The 13,593-nt window shown below is 53.2% G+C and overlaps 1 long non-coding RNA gene across 1 annotated transcript; it reads right to left on the reverse strand.

Moving 5' to 3' along the window:
• Nucleotides 1–873: 873 nt before the first annotated feature.
• LOC116446644 lies at nucleotides 874–5,845 on the reverse strand. The gene is made up of 2 exons (XR_004241298.1): nucleotides 2,977–5,845; nucleotides 874–2,014 (listed from the first exon to the last, which is right to left on the reverse strand). It is a non-coding gene; the product is annotated as an uncharacterized LOC116446644 (long non-coding RNA).
• Between the last annotated feature and the right edge of the window lie 7,748 nt (nucleotides 5,846–13,593).

A 13,593-nucleotide genomic window follows, 5' to 3' on the forward strand; every position in this document is an offset into this window, starting at 1 on the left:
TTATAATTGATATTTTACATTTTATATTTTACATTTTATATTTTATATTATTTTATATTTTACATTTTACATTTTTTATTTTACATTTTATATTTTACATTTTATATTTAATATTATTTTATTATTTATATTTTACATTTTATATTTTACATTTTATATTTTACATTTTATATTTTACATTTTATATTTTACATTATTTTTTATTTTATATTTTACATTTTATATCATTTTTTCTTTTACATTTTATATATTTTTATTTTCCTTTCCTAACTCTTTTCTCTCTTTTCTCTTGCCTATTTTCCAAGCTCTCATTCCAGCCCTTCTCCCCCAGTTCTCCCCTCCCCCGCATCCCCGCTGCCTTTTCCGGGATATTTTTCCGTGTGCTCCGTTCCCGCTGTGCTGAGCCTCAGGAAATCCCTGCTCAGGGACAGGCTCCGAGTGCTCCCAGTCCCGCAATTCCAGCTGGGATGGAGCAGAAGGACAACCCTGGAGGGACCTTCTGGAGTGCTCAGCTGCTGCTCCAACCCAGGCAGGAAAATCCTGGTTTATAAACAGCTGGATGGGCCCAAAATGGGGATTTTGGGGCCGGGAGGGAGCTGGGAATGCTCTGCAGGCTTTTCCCAGCATCCTGGCCTGGGATCAAATCCCTGCCCGCAAAGAGGAGGAGCAGGGAAGAAGCTGAGGAGCTGGGGATGGACATGGCCCTCAGGAATTTTGGGATAAAAAGGGAATGAAATGAGTCTGTAAATGAGGTGGAGTGAAATAAATTGGAATTTTTCCTTCGAGAAAGAAAAAGAGAAGTCCTGGAGCACTGGAAAGTCCAGGGAAAGGAGCGGATGATGCCGGAATGGGACTGGGAGAACCTTCGCCAGCTTGGACCAAAAATCCCCCTCTGGATGGGGAACGGCTGCTTCAAACGCGGGGAAGTCTCTGAAACATCCCCTGGGATTCTTTGGAATTGGGTTTTATTTTTTACTGGGGTTCTTTGTTGGTTTTTCGGGGCTTTGTTTTGGTGTTTTGAAGGTTTTTGGTTGGTTGGGATTTTTTGAGGTTTTTATTTGGTTGGGTTTTCCTGCTCCAGGAATTCCCAATCCTCTCATTTCTCTAAGAAGTGAAAAAAAATTCCATCTTTTTCTGTTTTCCCTGTTCCCTCCCTGGACAGTGGGAATTAATGTGTCTGAAGGGTGGGGCTCAATTTCCTGCCCCATTTGAGCAACTCAGAGCACAAAAGTAGCAGAATTTCATTAAAATCTCCTTTTTTCACAATACAAATAAAATATTCCCATGGGATCCATGGGAGGGAATGGGGCAAGGAGCCAAGAAATAATCAAATATTAATTAATTCTTGCTGTAATAAAAGGTTCCCCGGGTCAGGCCGAGATCCAGAGGGACAGGATGCTGCTGCTTCCATAAATATCCCGCCTTTGGATGCAAATGGAAGGGATTTCTGGGATGAATCCCATTCCCAGCTCTCTGTTTCCATGCCTTTGGCACAGTTTGGCACGCACAGAGGGGCAGGAGGGACAGGGAACACACAGAGGGGTTTTAATGAGGCTGAACTTCCTTCCTGAATTTTTCGGAGCTTGCCTCTGGAAAATGGTTGGAAAAATGGTTGTTCCTCAGGCTGGAGAGGGAGACAGCTGGGATCCCCCTTGGGACACACGGACACCCTTCCAGTGGGACTCCCTGAGGAATGGGAGCTTTCCATTCATGGAATTCTGGAATGGTTTGGGATGGAGGGACCTTAAATCCCACCCCAATCTCACCCCCCAGCCGTGGGCAGGGACACCTCCCGCTATCCCAGGTTATTCCAACCTCGACACTTCCAGGGATCCAGGGCAGCCACAGCTTCTCTGCCAGGGTTTCCCCACCCTCAGCTTGATCCAGGACGTGTCCACAGCTCCTTTTTGTGGGATGAGCTCATTCCAAGCATTCTGAAATCCAAGAGCCCGGTGAGGGCTGGCCCTGCAGCCGCTGGAGCCCAAACCTTCCTTTCTTCTATCCTGTTTATTCCCTGCAAAGCAAAGCACAGGAAAAGTCTCCGTGACTCCATTTCTGCCCCTTTTCCTGCTCTGCATTTGCCTTTTTCCATTTTTTTTTTTGCTCCTTTCCACAGGGTTGCCGTGGCTTTAGTGCAGCTGGAAAAGCGGGAAGCAGCCAAGGATCCCTCATTCCCACACGAGGAATTTTCCTCCTGCAGGAGCCTTTGGGCTCCTCAGCTCTGCAGCCTCGGAGGAAATTGGGGGTGAAGCTCCCAGTGACAGCCCTGAGCTTGGGGGACAAGAGCAGGACACACCTGGATCAGGATCTACCGAGCCCTGGATTCAACAGCCACGCTCCTTTGGGAATTCCCAGATGGAATTTCATTTTGTGCCAGCCCTGGTGTGACACAGCCCCATGGCAGGGATTGTCCCCCTGTGCTGGCACTGCTGGGGCACCTCCAGTGCTGGGGACAGCTCTGGGACGCCCTGGGGGGCTGGAGGAGTCCAGGGAAGGGAACAGAGCTGGGAAGGGGCTGGAGAATTCCTGAGGGAGCTGGAAAGGGGCTCAGCCTGGAGAAAAGGAGGATCCAGAGGGATCTTTTTCCTCTCTGGAATTCTGACAGGAGCGGGGGGGTCGGGGGGGTCGGGCTCTGCTCGCAGGGAACAGGGACAGGAGGAGAGGGAACGGCCTCAGGCTGGGCCAGGGGAGGCTCAGGGTGGACAGCAGCAGGAATTTCCTCATGGAAAGGGTGCTCAGGCCTTGGAAGTGCCCAGGGAGGTTCGGAGTGCCCATCCCTGGAGGGATTTCAAGCCCTGTGGATGTGGCACCTGGGGACAGGGGCAGGGCTGGGAATAGTTGGACTCCATGGCCTTGGAAGGCTTTTCCAAGCAAAGCCATTGTGGGATTATCTCTGTGGGATCATCTCAGGGATTTCTCTCATCCTTGCCCTCACCAGTGGATAATAAACCCCTCCTACTCCATCCCATGGCTCACCTGCATCACCCACCAGAAATACTGGGATGAGCTGGAGATGGAAACCCCTTCTCCCACCTTTCCCCCTCCATGCCGAGCACACAGAGCTGTTCCAGAGCCGTCCCACCGCTGCTCCCGCTGGAATCCAGTTTGCATCCATGGCCCAAGCGTGGATTCGCTGTTTCCATGGCGATGGAGCTCAGGAATTGTTGTGGTCCTGGTGCCTTCAGCGGCTGCTTTCCCACAGGTCTCCCTTACCCACGCTCAAAATCCGGCCTCCAATTCCCTGCGGATCATGTGCGGAGATTTATGGAGGAATCCATGGGATGTGCCCATGAAAAATCCCTCTGGCTGCACCTCATGAGGAAGTTCTGGGCTGTGCCAGCACAGGGAAGAATTCCCCAGTCCTGGTGGCAGGAATTCCTGTGAGGAAAAGGGAAAAAAGGGAATCCAAGCTGTTTTCCAATGCTCGTCCAGCGGGGCCAAAATGATCCCATTGCCACGGACAAACCAGGAGCTGGAAAATCCAGGGGTGCCCTACACAGGCAGTCAAGGAGGCCAGGGAGGCAGGAGACTTCAAGGCTGGAATATTATCTGGGAGGGAATTGAATAATTTCCAAAATATTCCCCTTTTGTCCTTAGATCCGGAATCTCGGGTTCCAGTTTGGCTCCCACATCCCTGGGAGGACCCAGTGGGAGCTCTGCACCCACCAGGAGAGCTCTGGAGTCAGGAGATGGTAAAATGGGAATATTATCAAACCCTTCCACCTGGAAGTTGTTCCTGGCATCCAAAATCCTGGAATACAAATTTTGCTGGAATAAAATCCAAATTCTCATCCTCTTATCCTGCCATGGTTCACATCCCAGCTGGCAGGGTCTCACCACTCCTCTCTAAATCTTTAATATCCCAAATTGCTGTTTGGATCGCTCTTTCCCCACCGGGATTTTGGGATCAGTCACTTCCAGGGGCTGGGAATTGGGAGGGATAAGGGGCTCTCACCCCAGGGGCTGCCCAGGGCTTCCTCCCAGCTTTTGAGAGTCCTAGAACGGCAGCACCGGATCCTCAGGGATCTGGGAGGGCCAAAGCTGAAGATGAACTGCTTTATCCCAGGAATGCTGAAGTGTTTCTATTCCCATGGGATATTTGGGATGGGACCTGCCCCACCCTGAAGAGCCCAGAGCATCACTCCAAATAAAACAAACCCCAAGGAACAACTTCCAGGTGCAATTCCTTCCCGGAGTGAACTTCGGCTGAGCATCTGAAATATTTATCCGGCTTTCTTTTAGGCATTCTCACCAAATCCTGAAAATCTGATGGAAAATCCTGCTTCCAGCAGGAGACAATGCTTTGGAAAGGCTTTGGTTTTGTTTTAAATTAGTCATTTCCAGCAGTAAAAACCTCCTGGTTTTTATTCCTCCTTTCCTGCTGCTCTTCAGGAGTGGTTCTGTTTCTGTGCAGCACTTCCCACACAGCCCTGCTCCTGGCAGAGCTGGAATGCTGCATTCCAGCCTTTTCCCAGGATATTTTGGAAGTAGAGGCTGCACGAGCACTGAGGAGAATTTCCAGCACTTGCTAAATCACGCCCTAAAGAAAGATCAATCCAACCCAAAGTGTAGGCAAGTGACCCTTGGGAATAATATCCTTGGAATTTCAGCCAAAGCCATGTGAATTCATATGGAATCTGCTCCCAAAGGAGGAGTAAATGAGGGAACAGTCACGTGTTTCCCTAGGAGACCCAATTCCTTATGGAATCATGGCAGCCCTTGCTGGGAATGGGGCAGGAATTCTGTCACTGATGGCTCTCCAAGCAACCCACGGGATAATAAACATCAAATTATAACAAATACATCAGAAAGAAAGGTTTTCACCAAAGAAACATTCTGGGTTTGTCTTCAGAGAGGGAAAAACACCGGGAGGAAAATCCATCTGGGACTGGTTCTCCTAAATAAATAAATTAATTAATTTATTAATTCGTGTCCATTTTCCATCCAGCTTCGGTGGTTTGATTGTGGCCATTTGGGGGCCAAAAGAAATGGAAATGCCCCCACTCTTCCACGTGTATTAAATGTTAATTAAATATCTACAACCCATAATATTCCTTCCCCTTTCCCCTCCCGATTAGGGCAAAACAACCCCTCAATGTGTAAACTGGAGACCTTCCTTATCCCTCCTTCTCTCCTCCTCCTGCCGTTAATTTCCCGAAATGAAGCCCTGGAGAAGCGCCTGCAGCAGAGCCCAGGGCCCGTTTCTATAGAGACAGAGCTGCCTGCAGCCCTGAAAGCCGCGGGAAGCAGGGAAAGGAGCCGGCAGCAGGACAAAGGCAGCGCCACCGAAAGGTCCTTCAGGTGCCCTCCTGCCCGCTCCAGCCCACGCTTCTATTATCCCATGATTAAATTCGCTGGATAATCGGAATCCACTGAGATCCAGGGCTTCCAGATGGCTCTAATTAGGGAATAAAGGTTTGGAAAGGGGATTTGCCGCTGGACTGCCCCTGCTCCCAGCAGAGAGAGGCACCGTGTCCCAGGTTCTCCCTCCTGCTGCCCCTCTGTCCCGCAGGACAGGGATTGCTGGTTTTCGGGCTCAGGAGGATCCCAAGTCCAGGCTGGATCCCTGCATCCCAAATCGGGGTCTCCATAGTTTTGTATACACACCAGGACAAAGGAACTCCTGGTGATGGTTCAGCAGCACAGCCTAAGGAAAGGGAATATGGGATCCAGCTGGAATAGAAGGCCCCCCTGGGACCCACTGGAATTAAAGCCCAGGGATGGAGCGGGGACATTTGGCACTACCTGGGACCACCAGTGGGAATGCATTTACCCAAAAAATCATAAAATATCACCAAAAAACCTTCACAGGGAATCCCAGACTGGTTTGGGTTGGAAGGGGCCTTAAAACTCATCCCATTCCAACCCAGGGACACCTCCCACTGTCCCAGGCTGCTCCAAGCCCCAATGTCCAGCCTGGCCTGGGACACTTCCAGGGATCCAGGGGCAGCCACAGCTGCTCTGGGAATTCCATCCCAGCCCCTCCCCACCCTCCCATCCAGGAATTCCTTCCCAATATCCCATCCACCCCTACCTGGCAGTTCAAGGCCGTTACATCTGGAATTGGAGAGAAAAAGCGCCCAAAGAGAAACTCACCGGTGGCACCTGCAATTCCCACAAATGACTTGAGCCCAAACAGGCACGGAACTGGGCTTTGGACACGGAGCCTCGAACTGCGAGAGCTCCCTGCTCCTGGAGACACCGAAATCCCGCTCTTTGGGAAAGATTGGCTTCCCGGGCTTCTGTCAGACCCCGGGGATTAGGAATTCGCAGGTGGTTCACGCTCCTTTTCACGGCCACAGAGCCTCCCCCGTGGGGAACTCCAGCTACAGCCCGGGCACATTCCCTTGGAGAGCAGGGAGTTCATCAGGGAATGGCTCCAGACCGTCATTCCTGTCAGGGATGGGATGTGTTTTATAGGCAGCACCTCAGCAATCGTGATTAAAGCGTATTTCAGAAGCCGTGGGCAGGAGGGAAGGGGTTCTGCGTGGCTGGGCTTTGGGAACCAGGAGTTGTTGTGGCCATAATTCGGATTGTTGCTAAAAAATAGCACCGAGGAGGCAGAGCTGGGGACGCTGCGGCACTGCCACACCCCAGAACCTCGCTAAAAACCTCTCTGGAGGGGACAACAAGCGCCAGAGCTGTGTGCGGGCTCCCACGGGGATACAGCTGCCACTAATTAGCTCAGCCTAATCAGCAGGATGTGCCTTTCCCTTTGGAATGAGGGCCCCACTCCACACCCAGCAACTGCAGCCCGCAGAGCTTTGCCACCTGTTTGGGAAACAAAAGGAAAATTACCTGGCAAAGAGGTGGGAACGCCCAGGGGAACTGCGAGAATTGGGGTCCTGCTCTGGTTAAATGAGCCCGGGCTGTTTTGAAGGCTGGGATGGGCAGGCACGGCCACAGGGTTCGAGGTTTGCAGCTGGAGGGACCAGGGATTTCTGGCACTGGGAAAATGGATGAATCCAAGAATGGTTTGGACTGGGAGGGCTCTTAAGTCCCATCCCACACCTCCCACTATCCCAGGCTGCTCCAGCCTGGCCTGGGACACTTCCAGGGATCCAGGGGCAGCCATGGAATAACCTGTGCCAGGGCCTCCCCTCCCAGCCAGCCAGGAATTCCTTCCCGATCTCCCATCCATCCCTGCCCTCTGGCACTGGGAAGCCATTCCCCGTGTCCTGTCCCTCCATGCCTTGTCCCCAGTCCCTCTCCAGCTCTCCTGGAATCTCTTTAGGCCCTGCAAGGGGCACCCAACACCTGACTGCCCATCAGCTCAGGACGGGGCTGCAGCTTTTCCATCCAAAATTCCTGCAATTCCCTCACAAGCCAACGGCCAGGGCATGAGAGAAGAAAGTTCTGGAGCTCCAGGATTATTCCCATCCCTTGCCCCCTCTGCCTGTTTCAGTGGGGAAAGGAGCAGAGCAGAATTCCCAGCGCCGGTGCAGGGAGCAGCGACATTCCCGGTCCCAGAGATCCCGTCCCGTTACCATGGAAACAACCTTGGATGGAAAGGACACTCCACCGTTCCTGTGTGAGCAGCGCTGAGCGAACGGAGCTCATCCACAGGGCAGGTCCTGCACGGCTGCGATTCCCGTGCCACTTTCCAGAGCGGAATTCCAGAGAGGAAAGCCGTTCTTCCATCACCCAGCCCAGCGGGGAGCTCAACATCCCACATTCCTTCCCCTTTAATGTCCCTTTACAGCACGGGGGTGGCTCTGCTGTCACCCCATCCCCGGGCACCCCCTGCCCAGCCAGGGCAGGGCTGGCAGCACCTTTTGTGCCTTGCCAGCGTTCCCAAATCCCTCCCTGCCCTGGGAGCTCGGCTCCATCTGGCACAGCCGGGAATGTTTAATTAACGAGCTTTTTTTAGCCGAACCACGCACCTTGGAGCAGGTGGGCACGGGAAGGCCAGGGGAGGGATGGGCACCTGCGGGATCAGCTGGAATCCGTGGATACCTTCTGGAAAAGGGCAGGAAATGTTTGCACTCAGCATTCCCGGGGTCCTTGGGCTTCACACCTAAATCCTGCCAGGAGCAAAGAGGGAATGCTGGAGCTTCACGCCCTGCAATAGGATGGACAGGAAATGCTCCCAATATCCACCCTGCCCCTCCCCTGGCCCAGCCTGAGGCCGTTCCCTCTCCTCCTGTCCCTGTTCCCTGCCAGCAGAGCCCGACCCCCCCGGCTGTCCCCTCCTGTCAGGGACTTGTGCAGAGCCACAAGGTCCCCCCGGAGCTCCTTTGCTCCAGGCTGAGCCCCTTTCCCAGCTCCCTCAGGAATTCTCCAGCCCCTTCCCAGCTCCCTCAGCTGATCCAGGTATTTCTAATTTGGGGGGGGGAAGTCCTTAATTTGGTAATTCCTAATAACACATTTCCCTGAAAGTTTTGACAACTGAAAATAGAAAGCCACCAAAACCCTGTTTTCCAGAGCTGAGTCACTTTGGAGTGAGAGTGCCCGGCACCTGTGGGCTGGGGAGGGGTATTTTGGTCATTCCAATGGTGCAATTAGAGCTCTCCAAAAGGGGCCAGCAATCCCAAACGAGTCCCCAATCACCGGCCTTTGTGAGGCAAAATGTCAGGGTTTGCATCAGGACAATTACTGGGAGATGGGATCGGTTCTTCCCATCCCGAGGGAAACGCTGGAGCCGTTCTGTGATTCCCTGAACCCTTCTCGTGAAGGGCAGCTCAGCACATCCCAGCCTGGTGTGGGCTGGAAGGGACCATAAATCCCGTCCCATTCCAACCCCAACACCTCCCACTGTCCCAGGCTGCTCCAAGCCCCAATGTCCAGCCTGGCCTTGGGCACTGCCAGGGATCCAGGGGCAGCCCCAGCTGCTCTGGGCACCCTGTGCCAGGGCCTGCCCACGCTCACTGTAAAAACCCTTTTCCTTTATCCAATCTAAGTCCCTGCTTCTTTCACCTTTCCCTGTCCCACCAGGCACCTCTTGGCTCCTGCAGGGAGACGGCCAAACCCCAGAAGTTTGGGCTGACATTCCCCAAAGGAATCACCCCCCTGCACCTGCTCCTCTCCCAGCCACGGAGTTGTTCCCTTGCGGGTTTTACCACAAACATCCCCATTTGTGTGATATGAACTCCTGCCATTGTTTCCCAAGTGTTTATGCATCAAAATGTCACCTTGGAGTTCTTGCTGTTTCTGGAGCTGTTGTATTTTTAAAAGAACGTTTTCGAGGGAATGACATTAAATAGTGTGGGAAGGGCTGCTAAAGACACCGGGCACAGCTCCAGCGTTTCGCTGCTCTCATCCCCCAGCTTGAGGTGCTGGTTCTCCCTCCCTTGGATGTATCCATTTATTCCCGCTCTGCCCTTTTCCCAGCTGTTGGTGAGGAAAAAGGAGCTGCCCTTGGAACTGGGATTTACTGTAATCACCTGCCTTAATTTCCTTGCCTGCCTCTTCCAGCACATTCCCTGAAAACCTCACTGGAAACATCTGGAAGTCATTAATGGCAGAGCCCTGGGTCTCACCTGACTGTCACCACTTGTGGCTCAGTCCCCAGAGAGTCCCTAATTTGTCCAGGAAAGTTCCTCCTCCTGAGGGCCATCCCTCAAACCCTGGCATCATTAAGGCAAGGCGTTCAAAAACAAACCGGGAAGCAGAAAAACACTCAGCAGTCGTTAAATGGAAGTGCCTTAATTAAGCAAAGAAAGTGATTATTATTAGAACCTCATTTCTTATTTATAAGCAGCAGCAAATGTTAATAAGGGGAAAGTCAGCGGTTGCTTAGTGAAACCCAAAGCAGCTGGGTCAAAGCACAGAGAGAAGGAAAAATCCAGCTCCAGCAGCTCCTGAACAGCAGGGGTTTCAAATTTGGCTTGGAATGAGGAGGAGGCAAAGTTGCAGAGCTCAGAGGCGTGGGATGTCCACCCCAGGAAGGGCTGGGATCTGCTGAGAGCCAGGCTGGGGCCACTGCTGATCTCAGACCCAGCAGCTCTGACACCACAAAATGCCAGAACCCCTGGGGCTGGAAAAGCCCTCCAGGACCATTAAACCCAGCCCGTGTCCCGTTCCCAGCCCAGAGCACCAAGTGACTCAGCTCTGGAAGAGTTTTTTGATGGTTTTCTATTCCCAGCTGTCAAAACTTTCAGGGACATGTGTTATTAGGAATTGCCAAATCCAAGGATTTTTTCCCCCCCCAAAACAGACATCCCTGGATCAGCTGAGGGAGCTGGAAAGGGGCTCAGCCTGGAGCAAAGGAAACTCAGGGGGGACCTCGTGGCTCTGCAGAACTCAGCACTGTCACCTCCAGCCCTTCCTCGGACCCCTCCAGGGACGGGGACTCCAAACCCCCCGGGCAGCCAGGGATGAGCAGGGATGAGCAGAACCCGCTGCCCCTGCACCTGGAGCCCAGAGTTGATTCCCACCAAGGCGGATTTTCCCTGCTTTAGGCAGGGATGGCAATTATCTGCTTGACCACGAAATTACAGGCTGTTAGGAGTAATTTCATTCATTTGATAATTACAAGATTAACCAAAGCTCTCTACGTAGCGAGAGTTCATCTCGCACACTCTGTGGGCTGGAGCTCATTAGCTGGGACTGGCTGCTCTTAATCTAAAGGATAATAGCCCTGAACATCCAGAAAAACCCCCAGTTTCCTCTCCAGGACCCATTACCCGCATTTTTCCATGGCAAAGTGGCTCTGCCCGGGGTAAATAACAGCTCAGGGTTTGAGCCGAGCCCTCTGCAGCCCCTCCGGGCTGTCGGGAGCCTCCCACCCCCGCTGGGCTCATCCCCAGCTCCCTACAAACACCGGCAGTGCCGCCTTCGGGAAACTGGGAGCGAGGAGGGGCAGAAAGGAGGGATGGGGATGGAAAGCAGGACTTTGGTACAGGCTGGGGAGATGTTTTTGCAGCAGGGTTTAGCACATTGGAGCAGTTTAGGGCTCCGAGGTTCCCTGGTGCTGTTACAGCCCCAGCTCCGGCCCCCGAGCGCTCCCGAAATCCCAGAAGGGTTTGAGGAGGAAGGGACCTTAAAGCTCACCCACGTTAACCATCCCAAACCAACACTTGTCGTGAGGGCAAGCGTGAAAAAGCAGCAAACGCGGCGGTGGAAAAGGCATTTCATCCTGGTGCCAGTGGCTGGACACCAATGCATGGATCAGCCCGTGCGGAGAGGGGACGTTTATGGGCACGGCTAATTCCAGCTCTGGGTCACAGAGGCAGCTCCTGGAAATCACTCCCGGAGCTCCTGGGGATCCTCAATCCCCACATCCTCCCAGTGGTGGTGGAGCTCACTACAAAAGGGATCCACAATTAACCCCAGAACTGCCATTAACCCCGCTCTAATGCTCTCTGGATTGAGTGATCCCATTTCCTCCCGCTTGTGCAGGAGCTGCTCACCAGAAGGGATCCAAGGGCTGCTCTCACAAAAGCCTCTTAATGACCCAGCTGCTAATGAGCTCCTCCCTCCCTGCAAGCCCGGCCCGAGGCGGCTGCTGATGGGACCTGGCCTGGTTTAGGAGAAAATCCAGGAGCCAGCCTGGAGCTCCAGGTGTTTGTAGCCAACATTCCCTGTCCGGAGTTAATCACTGGGGGAAACTCACATTTCAGGCACTGCTTACAGCGGGGTTGGAGGTGAAGAGAACAGAAATATAAAATGGTTTGGGGTAGAAGGGACCTTAAAGCCCATCCAGTGCCACCCCTGCCACTCCAGGGACACCTCCCACTGTCCCAGGCTGCTCCCAGCCGCAATGTCCAGCCTGGCCTTGGGCACTGCCAGGGATCCAGGGGCAGCCCCAGCTGCTCTGGGCACCCCGTGCCAGGGCCTCAGCACCCTCCCAGGGAACAATTCCTTCCTAGTTTCTTCTTTATCCAAACCCAAAGACTCTGTTCTTGTAAGGGCACCTTAAAACCCAAGGAATAAATCCTGCTCCAGAAACAGAAAAATCCCTCCCTAATTCCCATTTTATATGCAGGAAAATCATTCCCGGTGTATATTAGTATCTCAGGAGCACCAAAGGGTTAAATCCTTCAGGGTTAAATCAACCACAGCCCAAATACATCGGGGACTCTCAGAGATCCTAAACGGTGAAGCACACAGGGTGGAAAGCTCTGCATTTCCATGGAGATGGAGGAGGAGGGCTCTGCTCTTTGTTTTCCAAGCCTGCACACTGTCCAAAGGACTTTTATTCCCACTCCAGGGCACTCCATGGAAATGCAGCCTCCAATCAGCGCCTGCTGCCCCTCCCAGCTCCCCTCTCTGCATTGATCTCAGATGAACCCAGGGTGAGCAGGACAGGGCTCAGCAAACAGGGAACACCTGGGGGAAACCTTCAGAGCCCTCGGGAGCTCTGGGATGCTGCTCTGGAGAGCTCCTGCAGGCCAGGATGGACGGAGGGATCCAAATCCAAACAGTTACAGAGCCAGAGCTGCCAGCACCCGGCTCGGGATGCAAATCCAGCTCCAGCTGCAGTGCAGGAGCTCTGAGCATCCCATGGGATCAGAATCTACTTCAGCAGATTGCATCTCCTCCAGCCTGAGGAGTGTTTGGGTTCTCACACCAGCCTGCTAATTATGGCTTCCACTTATACCTGGGAATCGCAGCAAATATTCCAGAGAAGCTGTTTTGCCTTGGAATGGTTCCATATGCTACAAAATAATGAGATTTTGCCATTTTTCAGGAGCTGTGCGTGTGAAGATAGAGCAATTTGTCAGCACAGGATGGGGAAGTTGTAGGGACAGGCACATTTATCTGGTCCCAGAGGCTGGAAACGCTCCAGGGTTTGGAATTACGCCCTTCAGGCTCCTTTGCCTGGTTCTCCCTCTCTATCCAGAACAGCTGGAAGTCCTATCCCAGCCCAGGGTAGCTGCGCCAGGAGCCTGGCACAGGCACATTCCATCCAAAGAGATGGAAAATGGACAGAGCGGCGCCCAGGATACACAAATCCGAGCCAGGCAAGAAGGGAAAATGCAGCCGAGCTTCCATGGGGTTCTGTGGATGCATCAGTCTCACTCCAGGCAGGAGCTGACAACACTAAACCAGATCCTGCAGCCACGGTGCCCCCAGGGTGGGAAGGGCACTGGGAAAACTGGGAGAAATCCTTCCCTGGGAGGGTGGGCAGGCCCTGGCACAGGGTGCCCAGAGCAGCTGGGGCTGCCCCTGGATCCCTGGCAGTGCCCAAGGCCAGGCTGGACATTGGGGCTTGGAGCAGCCTGGGACAGTGGGAGGTGTCCCTGCCCATGGCAGGGTGGCACTGGATGATTTTAGGGTCTCTTCCCACCCAAACCATGGGATACCTGAACACATCAAGAAAAACCATTTCATGGAATCTTTAAGGCTGGAAAACCCTCCAAGGCTGATCCACATCCTTTCCTCAGCACTGCAGGTGTTCCACTAAGCCAACCCCAGCCCCGTTCCCACCCAACCTCCCGGCTCTGCTGCGGGGTCAGAGCACCTTCAGCTCCCTTTAGAGCTCCAGTTCACACCAGGAATCACCCCAAACCCCCTTTAACAGGGTTGTGAGCAGGCTCTGCCCCTCTGCACTCAGCCAAGTGCCAGACAAGCTGCACTGCAAGTTCTCAGCCCCAACACCACTTCCCCAATGAAATTCAGTCTCCTGAGCACTTCCACGCCCCAGCGAGC

This window comes from Corvus moneduloides, chromosome 7 (assembly GCF_009650955.1).
Source record: "Corvus moneduloides isolate bCorMon1 chromosome 7, bCorMon1.pri, whole genome shotgun sequence".
Taxonomy (NCBI): Eukaryota; Metazoa; Chordata; class Aves; order Passeriformes; family Corvidae; genus Corvus; species Corvus moneduloides.